This window comes from Manacus vitellinus, unplaced genomic scaffold (assembly GCF_001715985.3).
Source record: "Manacus vitellinus isolate BGI_N305 unplaced genomic scaffold, ASM171598v3 scaffold_70_pilon, whole genome shotgun sequence".
NCBI lineage: Eukaryota > Metazoa > Chordata > Aves > Passeriformes > Pipridae > Manacus > Manacus vitellinus.
Window position 1 is genome coordinate 1767333 of NW_021940754.1, and position 10838 is coordinate 1778170.

The following is a 10838-nucleotide window of genomic DNA, read 5'->3' on the forward strand; positions in this document are numbered from 1 at the left end:
ACACACGTTTCATGTAAAGAAAGAAAGACCATATGTGGTGTCTTAATTCACGGTAACTCTGTCATGACAGCAACCCTCTCAGTATCACACCTGTAATGTCGAAGTACCTTCTAGCTTTTGGTGCTAATTCTTTTTTCCCTGTGTCACTGGTTAGGGATTAAGGAAATCATGCAGATCACTAAGATCTGCTTGAAGGAGTCTGCAGTGACTCACTTTTGTCTGTGGATCTTTGCTGAAGAAATGCGGTTGACTTGTTTTTCTTTCGAAAATCAAGTTTTCTGTTCCATCAAAACATAGTTCCAGGTTGAAGGTGGAGGAGAGCTAGAAATGTTAGTGTGATGGGAGGGTAAACACATTTTAACTTCAACATTAAAGCATCTTGGCTCTTCCAAGTAACTAGAGAACTACTTTGCGATGCATTTCTGTGTCTGAGATGAATTTTGAATGCCAGCGAGATAATGAGATTTATCAAATAAAAAGCCTGTCTTTCACTTTGTTCCAGCTTGGCCTTATGCCTCAAATACATGGAGTTTAGCTCAGAAGCAGCTTGTAATTTGTATCACAAAACCACCGTGTGTAATTCGTGATGGACGGTGGCCACTGGGTGAAGGGAAGTTCGCAGTTGGGATGTGGTGACATTTGTGCTTGGTCAAAGTGACTGCAAAGGGCAGGGGACAAGTGAATGGTCACTACAAGGTTACCGTGGGAGAGGCTGAGGAGGTGTTTGCCTTTGTAAATCAGGGATTCAGATTTAATGTCAGTCGTTTTTTAGCGTGAACGTGCATGATGCAATACGCAGTGCTGCTTTTAACACGTATGGGGAGATGATTCAGGACTGATACAGCTGCTTCAGTGATCTGGTAGTATACATCCCATTATCATTATTCACTCACATTATTCACTGTTAGAAAGCTTTCTAACAATTCACGATATTTCTCAAGCTCTCATCCCCTCCTCTCTCTTTCTAAAAAAATTAATTTAATCTTATTATTCTTATTCAGATTCCTGCTGTACACATCCCCCAAGCAGGTGGGAGGGGGAGTTGGTGGGTGATGACTTGGCTTTGTTGGAACTTCACTTAATGCAGGGTGGGGGCAGAGAAAATGAAGCTAAATTACGCAGATCCCGAAGGCACAGCAAGTGTGCTACATCACTTGTGAGCATGACTAGAACTGAAAATGAATCACAGCCTTGTTAGACACTGTATGTGTCAGTGCATGTGGGCAGAAATATCATTCAGCGAGAGAGAGAAAAAGACGGAGAGACTACATCTTTTAAAGTGTGCTGGTCCCACTGAAATCGTTGTAGTATTTAACCTGATGGGTGAGAGCTGGGAAACAGTGGGACAGCTGCTCTAGGATACTTTACCTCATCAATTTTTATTCCTTTCTGGAAGTTCAAAAGGAGTCCAGACCTCTCAGCAGTGGCATCTCTTTTCTAAACCAGAAAAGGCTGTAACTGCGAGTTCAGGTTTGCACCCACTGCCGAGGACTTTGTAATACAACCACCAACTGTTCTGGGCTCAATTTGAGTGTGGAGTTGCTTCAGCCTGTGTGTTTACTGTGCATTAGGAAGCAAATTTGATTTGCTCTTCCTGTAAACTTTTGATGGTGCACTGCACACGAACACACAGCTACACACATGTGCACACTGAGCCAGTTCACATATTCCAGCTACAAAAATCCATTCTGGAACTGCAACCCTGGTTCTTGCAGCTGTGTAATTCAAACAAGACTAATTTCTAAAATGGAAATTGGTTTTACAGGTAGGTTGCAATGTGACAGAGCCACATCAGGTGATTTGACGGAGAGATGCAGGAATCAGCTGGCCACTACAGTCTGCTATATCCCTGCTTGTGTTCCAGAAAATGCCACAAATGATAGCAACATTCCTCAAGAAGCTCTCCCACCTCCTGCAGGGACCTACCCATGGCAGCTAACTGGCAACAGCCATCTTAAAATTCCCTCCTTGGCACACCAAAACCACACTTTTTCAAAGCCAGATGGAATTAACCATTGTATTCTTTCAGGGAATTTGATTGAGCATTTTTGGGTGTTGTGCTTGGTGTCTGTGCTCAGTCACTGGCCCACGATGTAATTTAAAAGCTGATGATTCTAGACACTAACCTGAGTTTTTAAAAAGTGGCTGGAGATGTGTGGTTTCTCCTTCATCCCCCTCCCACAGACCAGGTGCTTTGTATTTTCTGAACATAAAGTGGTTTCTGAACGTTGTGAAGGATGTAAACTGTTTGCAGCTGAGAACACAACAGTGCACCTCCCCCTGCAAAAAAAAAAGGAGGGGGGGGGGAATATAACCCCCCCACCATCCTGGTCATCGTGTGGCATTCCTAGATTGTCCTTAGTTATTAAATGAAATAGGAAAAATAGGAATGGCTTGTGATTTTCCTACTCTTAATGTAACTTTTTCTGGGGAGAAAGGCAAGGAAGGGATCCATACTCGCGACAAGTTAAAAATAAGTTTTAATTACTTAGAGTAAGAACATGTTCTGAAAAGTAAAGATTTTGGACTTAATGTGCATGGAACAAAAGGCCGTTGTGAGCTATGTACGAGAGTTGCTGCGAGTTTGTATTCTGCCCTTTTTTTCTGTGGGAGTTATTTCCTGTTGTTGACTAGAGTTCTTTATTTAGAACCACCTAGCTACTGAATGATGGCTCGCTTGCAAGAAGAAAAAGTGTGATTAAAATTTTGCTGGGGCTTATTCCAAGATCTCCCCACTTCCATTTATTTAGGGGGAATCTTTGCTAAAGGAAAGGAAGGAGAGTTCAAAACAACAAATGCATTTCCTTCTCCTTATTTTGCCCACATCGGCTGTGGCAGCGCGGAGGAAAAAAGTTGTTGAGAGCCTGAGGTCTTTCACCTAAACATCTCATGGAAGGCAGTGTTTCTCCAACAGAAGTGGTTTGGGTTAGGTTGTTCTGGTTTTAAAACCAAAAGAAACCCATGAGATGCCAGGCCTCCCTTTTTGCTGGTAGGAGCAATGCACCAATGTTCTTTCTGTGAACCCCACAACTAGAGTAAGGAGTGAGCACTTGCACTTTCCCAGCTGCTCAGATGAGAAAGCGTTTCCTTTGAAGAGTGCTGCCAGCAAACAGAGGTTTCTATGTGCTAACCTGCTTGGGAATAGTACTTGGATATGTGTGTGGAGTCAAATTATCAGCACTTTGACACCTGCTTAACTCCTTTTGTTCTTATGGCAGGGGCTGAACATCCAGTAAGAGTAAAGGAAAATTGGCAGAAGAGCAGATTCAGGGGAAAAAGAAAAGAGATTTAACCTGAAAGATAACACTATTGTTGTAGTAGGTAAGCAAGCAAAGCAAGTGGGGTTTATTATGACTTTTTTGCTTAGCAGGAATCACACTAGGAATGTCCCTTGGGTGCGGATGATTAGAAAATGCACTGGGGCATGAGGGATAGCAGATGGACAATCAGCCCTCCTTGGCATGGCTGGCCCCTCTTGCAGAGGGTGCCTGTTTCTGCCCAGTTATTACAAATAGGCTGGTGCCTTTCTCTGCAGTACCTGGCTTGGTGGGCAGGTCCTTCACTCCACAGACAGGAATTATGGCTCAGGACAGTCATTGGCATCTTTCCTTCCACAAATGAATCTGGTACAAACTGGCTTGTAAAGCTGAACTTCTGTAGAAAAGTGGATTTGTGTGGAAGAGAGGTGTTTAGGAGCCTTCTGCCCATCCCTTTTTTTTATGGTTGGGAGAAGCAGCAGGGGAAGGCTCAGTGATACACCTCATGCTATTTTCTTCTCCTGCTGCTGTCCGGAGAACGTCCTGGACTCAGTAGCAGCACCATCAATGGGGATAAAGCTCTTCCTCCTTGTTTCTTGGATCTACTCCTTTTCCTTGACTCATTCCCCTCTGTAATCCCATCAGGTCTGTTTTGTTCCCTCACCAAGCCTAAAATTTAAAAGAAACGAAAAAAAAAAAGGGAGAATTATTGCTTTTTTTGAGAGAGCTGCTTATGGCTGTCACAGAGGGAGCAGAATGCCACATGAAGCATCTTCTTCCCTAGCTCCATGCCATCCTACGACATCTCTCTTTTTTTTCCCCTATTTTTTTTTCTTTTCCACCCCGGCAAATGCCCACACATGCTTTGTCAGGTGGGTGTGACCAGGCAGGAGAGCTGCCTCTCCCCTCTTCCAGACCCCCTGCCACATTTCAAGGACATTAGCACCCCAGAGACACCGTGGGAGGAAGAAAGAGAGCTTAAAGAGGTGCGAATGGAAGGGCAAGATGGGCTGTGATGATAAATGGTGAATTTTCAGCTTTTTTTTCTTTGCCCTGTTGGTAGAACCTAAATGCTGGGTGGGTTTGCGGTGATTTAGTGTTTCATCTTTGCTTCAGAATACTAATTAGGTGTAAACCTTTTTTAGCCTATGGCTAATGGTCACTAAAAATGAACAGCTTCCTTTAAAGTGAAAGAACATAAAAAAAGGTTACAGGAGAACCTAAATTGATTTGTGCAGTTCCTTTTTTCTTCAGAAATATAAAATGTGTTTCTGACCGTTACAGGGGTGGTTTTAGGTACAGAGTTAAGAAATACAGACATGACCCACAGTCTGTTTACCTGCACATACAGTATGAGCTTCTGCTGACTCTTAGATGTGCAAGCACTAGGGAATGTAGAGAGACAAAATGAATCATTACCACAGGCATAGTCACTAAAAGCATCTGATGTACCCATTCAGTCTTTTTTTTTTTTTTAATCTCCTCTTTGCACACAGTCTACGAAATAACACATTTTGTGAAGGGTTAAAACGACTTGTGCATTCACTGCACTGACTCAATGAGTTCAGTTCTATATGATCTTCCATTATTTGTAGAGGAACAGAATGGCAGTGGGAGTTTATGCTGCTACATTTGATGTTCTTGTGCTAGGTTTTTTGCCAGCTCCTTTTTTTTTTTTTTCTTCCTCTTCTAAATTTGGCCCTGCAGATTCAACTTCTGTTTTATTGGGGTTTGTTGGTTTTGGCTTTTTGTTTTTTTCTTTAAAGAAGTGGTGTAGGTCACTTACTGTTTACTTAAAATTAGACCCTCAGAAACCTCTGTCTGAAAGGAGCACAGATAAACATTGTCTGTAAAGAATTTTGCACCTGGGACAGTCAGAGGAAGGATTTATCATTGCAAATTTGAATTACTTTGAAAATACCTCTGTCTTATTTGTTAAGCATTCCTTGAATCTAGAGGCTCTAAGAAGCTGCAGAAACTAGTTTCAAACAAGAGGCCCAAGCCCCCCAAACTGTGTAGGAGCATTAATATGCTCTACAGGCTGTATTCCAGCCAGCAGAAGCAGCTCTAGAGGTGGGTGCATTCATTTGGATGTTGATGTATTAACTCATGTTTTCATGTAAATAAGGATTGAAATAGGTGGTTGTTGGCTTCTTTTCTTGTTTTTTTTTTTTCTGGTAATGCATCTGAGCACAGACACATTAAACTCCAGCTGACATGGTTTTAAGTCCTGCATGACATATTGCAGTGCTCTGTGACACCCTGAGCCACTGCACATGTACACTCCACATCAATGTGGTAGCCACGACACCATTTTGGTTGTGCCCTCCCAGCCCCCAACTCATTGCTACTGTGGTACAATGCTTTAATGCAACGAACCTGAGCAGGAACATCCACTTCTAGAAGCCTCCAGTCACCGCACTGGTGGCCTCATTTGGTCTGCCAAGCCTTTGGCAGGGTTGAGCAGTGCCAAACCTATTCCAACTTGCCCATGCAACCAGGCCTCTTTCAGGTTTCAAGAGTGCTTAAGAAGAGTGCAGGGGGCATGTGTGCTCCAGAAATTTGTGTCTCCACGTAGAGCTTTGTAGGAGCAGCTTTGCTTCGGAAAAGGGTTGTAGCCCGTGCAGCGCACACGGTAACCCAGAGCAGTGGAGCTGCTCTCTCCTGGTGACCGAGGAGCAGGTGGCCCATCAGCACAAGGGACATGTGGCAACCCCTGTATTAAGGCATGTGTGGCTTGCATGTTTGACAGCCCCATGTTGTCAAGGTTTTCAGGCTCATGTTAGGTTTGTGCTCAAGACTGGTGGGTGGCCCGAAGTCTTCTGGCTTGATTGCAGAGACCTCTGTTTACACCAGTGGTTAATTAGGCCTGAAGACTGGCCATCTCTGTATTTTTCCCCACTGTTTCTGTGTTTTTTCTTTATTAGAAGTATTCCCTCCTCAGCTGTAAAACAGAGGCTTTGGTTTTATCTGCAGATTTTTTTCCCTCTTAATCCACTGGCCCCAGTATGAGATGAATATCAGGACAGCAGCATAGCCTCTCTCCAAAAAAGTAACCAAGTGTTCCAGAAAAGAATGACTTGTGCTTTTGATAGAGACTGCAGAGTGAGCACTGAAAGGGAAAGAAAAGCAGCCTAAAATGGTTTAAAACATGGCTCAGTGCAGAGTACAATTCACTGTGTCACAAGAAGCAAGAATGGAAAGGGGAGACTGTTTTAGGAGCGTGTGTGCCATACAAACAGCACCAGTGTGAACAGTCTGGCCTGGGCCAGAAATGAAGTACATCATGCAGGTGATGCAGCCTGAATGGGATTTGGGAAGGAACATGGATCTTTATAAAAAGGCAAAAAGATGTGAGAAGACATACAGCAATGGTAGGGAGCCCAAACCCCTGTCAGAGGACAGTCTTTCAGCTGGAGCAATGATGATGCACACCAACAGTCTCCAGAGAACTGGGAGTGCACAGGGAATTACAGAGGGAGGGAGTCATCTCCGTGCATGAGGAATGCAGCAAAACCTCCTCTGACTAAGCCAGCTAATGCACACTGCATTTTTTTTTCTTTCCTGATAATCCTGTTCCATAATATTTCCTTAATAATTTAGTATGTGAAGAGTAGCCCTTTTGAAAAGCATCTAAATCACCAAATCTTACTTTCAGAAGAAACCTTACTACTCTTGTCCTTCACAGGCACTGGGGATTTTTATTAGGCATGGCTATTTGAGAGCTATCTTGGAGTTAAGGGTTGTTTGTTTTTTCCTTAATTACTTAATGAATTTACCATGTGGCACAACCCTTGGTACTGCCAAGCAATAGCTTTCTATTACTAGACTGTACAGGCCCAATCCTGTGTTACCAAAGCCAAAAGCAGTATTTGGGAACTAACGTTGTCATTGAAATCTGTAGGAAGCTTAGAATAACTATAAAAAAGGGGGTAGTTTCACTCAGAATATTGGTTCATGAGCTCCCTGGTTTTTTTGCATCTCTGTTCATTTTACCCAAAGAAGATCAACTGCCCAACTGGACATATAATATATGATACTGCATTAGAACTAAGGCTGCATTTGGTCATACTCATTAATTAAACTGATTTCTCCTGTAGGGTTTTTTTTCCTAGAGAACTAACAGAGAATGATAATTAAGCATATTATGCATTCTAGGGAACGGTGTTTCTCCTACTGCCACAAAAACATTAAAGGAGAAAAACATGAACTAAAGCAGAAAATGAAGGGGGGGAGAAAGAGAGCTAAAATTGGAGTGAGAAGGGGTGGAGCATTCCTTCCTTCTGTTTTAACCAGCTCCTCTGTGCCTCGGGACGTGTGGGGCAGCCTTGTTACAGTGGAAGAGTTGCGCCAGCAAAAAAAAAAAGGAAAAAAAGCCATTGAAATCCCAAGGAAAGCAGCCCAGCTCACAGGTGTGGGTCCCTCCCTGCTCCTGTACAGGTGCAGACCGCAGCAATGCCGCACCCTGGTTTTTTACTGAGGAGCTTGTTTTTATCTGTGGCTGGGCCTTGCATGAGGAGGGCCCTGCTCTGGAGGGTCAGTACTGACCCCTGAGCTGGCCTGAACGGAGATGGCACGAGGTCCTAGTGGTATTTAATCATGCAGTGTGATCCCTTCTTACCCAGGAGACCCGCGTTGCTTGGTGGGGAGAGCACTGCTCGAGCGCTGCAAACCAGCAGCTTTGGCTGTAGGCAGGCCCTTTGTTTAGCTTCTCCCAAGTTACCGGTGCTGAGGGGGTCTTTATTTGCAAAAAGTTGCCTGCTCTGGGGGCAGCATTAGGTATTTACCTGCCAGCTCCTGCGTGCATTAAGGAAAAAACATCCAGGGAGAAAATAAAGTTCTGTTGTACGATTACCTGATGAAATCTCATAGTACTCGTGTGTGCTGCAATTAGAAAGAAAAAGGCCAAGGATGAAATTAGAAACATAGGAAGCAGTTCACTCCCTCTTTTTTTGAAAAACGTGAGGGATGCCAACATTCCAGCACACCAAACTTTGCTGCTCTTTCCTAATTAGCACATGTGTTGATGGGCAGAGATTACCTGGCAGTCTGTAGTATTTCTAATGAATTACCTATGAAGCCCATGTCTCTTCCCCCCTCCCAATCTTTCCAGTCTTTGATTTCTGTTCATTTATTTATTTATCTTCAAGGCAGGAGGGGTTTTGAATGATCTTCATGAGACTTGACCTCTTCAATCAGACAGGCTTTGACCATCCTTGCTCAAAGACAACGCTGCACTTAGACTATGCCTGTAGCCCACGTCAGGTCAGTACTGCTGCAGAAGAACACAGCTTGGTTCCTTCTCTTTTAGCATGTTGTCTTCATCTGTGAGCAGGGCCTGTGTCAAGCTTATGACTGCACAATTACATCTGTGCTGCTGCTCCCCAGGAAGCCCTTGTGTGCATCCTTCAGAAACGGGATGTGTTTTGGGTGGCTCCTCCTTGCAGACATGCAGACTTCCCCCCCCCCCCCCCACTCCTGCAGGCTCTGGAAACCTCTCCACACTTCCTAGCACAGTGTTCTGCAGCTCAGTTGCAGGCTGTTTCTCTGTGCTTACTAACATGTTCAGACAAACTGCGTTTGGGTCTTGCAGGCACCTCCTGGTCAGGTTGCTCCAAAGCTGCAGAGTGGAGTTTCTTGGCCAGAAAGGTCTCGTTAAATCAGCTGCGAGGCCATGTGAGGAGCAGTCGGCAGGAGGAATATTCACCTTGTGTAGCCCAACCTTGTCCCGCCAGGACGGAGCCTCTGCTGTGTGCGGAGCGTAGGAAGGAGCTCTATTCCTATCGACCCGTATCGTGACCTATGCTCAGCTGAGAATGCATCTGAGTGTGGATGCAGGTTGTACTAGTTGTGTCCAGAGGAACAATCTGAGTTACAGCGTGACTATAAACTCCTGCCAAGAAAGGCCTGGGAGAGTTACAGTAGGAAACAGAAGGGGCGGCGAGTTTTGTCTTGTGCTGGTGTAAAATTGGAGCGACCTAACGAAACCAGAGGCGTTTAAAACTTGGATGACACGGGCTCAGGCTTTTTACTGCCGAGTATAACACGTCGAGATCAGGGCTGTGCGTATCAGGCTGCTTATTTAGCAAATGTTTGTGGTCCTGCCTCTGGTGCCGGTGATAGCGCACACACACCCAGGCACGGGGACTGTAAACCTGCTGCGGACTTTGAGCTCCGGAAGGCAGGCACTGCTCGGCTGGGTGCATCCACAGCGCGATTACGCAAGGCCAGATCCTGCTGTGTTACAAATCCGGCGTAAAGGAGGGCAGAATGTGGCCCTGAAATACAGTGAATCTGACTTGCAAGTTTTACAGATATTCTGGGTGGGTTTTGAGTAGGCAGAGGCCCGCTGAACAGAGGTACCACTCAGGCCCCTGAAGAAGATGAACCTTCTCCTTTTATTTAGCGATTTTATTGTGACTCGTTGCAATTTTGGGAAGAGGCTTGTTTCCCTCCAAGCAGAAGGACCAAATTTCAGTGCCTTACTGCTGGAAGGTATCCAGCCAGGGGGAATTCTGGTTTTAATGTTTGCCGGCTCCTGGGCGATTCGCAAATCACTTGTCAAAGTTTAGTAAATGGTTCGTGAATTGCTTTGCAGGTTGGTTCAGGGCTACCCCCTGTGCTGCAGACACCCGATGAGAGAGCCTGGATCTCCTCAAAGGAATGGCAGATAGCACCGGTGGAAGGGGAAAGTTGTGATGAGGCCTCCAAAGTGGGAGAGTAAAACGTCAGTTTTTACTGATGCCCTTTCCTCCCATTTTAGTGACTTCAGCAGAGTATTATTTGAAGTGCCTGGTGTTTAAATATCAGTTAGATGGGGATCTTTCCAATTACAATTTTAAGAATCCATAAAATCATCATTTAATCTCCTTTTATTTTGGCAGATTCACTGTTTGAATTGTTTGGAGTTATTTTTCCTTTGTGGATTTTTGTCAGATACAATTTTCAGGTTAAGGAAGCCTTCCTTCTAAAAGTATTCTTCTTTTCCTTTTCGGTTTTCTAACTGAAAACTGAACTTAATTTCTAACAAGACCATCATCATGATTGATCACAAATCATTACAGATGGTTTTCAGCATAATGCCTAAACGAGTCATGATATTAATGACTAATAATCGACTTTATATTAGGTCTTAAAGCTTTATTGTCCCGAAGTACAACCGGTTCAGTGGAACATGAAAGGCCGAAATGATGCGAGATGCCGCTGGGGCTGCAGCCAAAACTCTAGGGTGTTTGAATCGCCTTTAACAGAGCCGGCTGGGATTACAACCCCTCTCGAAACACAATCATTGAGGTGACTTAAAATAATCGTCTTCTTTCCAGGTAGCGCCTGGTGCCGAGCGCTCCCCCCCTGCCCCCAAGTCTTCACGCGCTCGAACATCTCCGTTTGGCCTCATTTTTGTGCTCCGGTGGTATCTGCACAGCCCAAATTAGCAGCGAGGATTCCACGGACGGGGGCCGCTGCCTCCCTGGGCTCCCAGGTGAGCTGCCGGGGCGAGGGGCGGCCGCGAGCGCTCCGGGTTTTATCCCCACTCCCCCAAAGCCCCAGCTCTGCTTGGCCCAGCCGGGGGCTGACCGGGGG

General features: G+C 44.9%; 1 protein-coding gene across 1 annotated transcript in view; it reads left to right on the forward strand.

Moving 5' to 3' along the window:
* Positions 1–3297: 3297 nt before the first annotated feature.
* Positions 3298–10838, forward strand: part of SERTAD2 (SERTA domain containing 2) — a 25657-nt gene continuing 18116 nt past the window's right edge. Inside the window, exons 1-3 of the mRNA XM_029964399.1 lie at positions 3298–3321; positions 8408–8522; positions 10580–10737. The gene's annotated coding sequence lies outside the window, so the exon portion shown is untranslated. The remainder of the gene's footprint in view (positions 3322–8407; positions 8523–10579; positions 10738–10838) is intronic.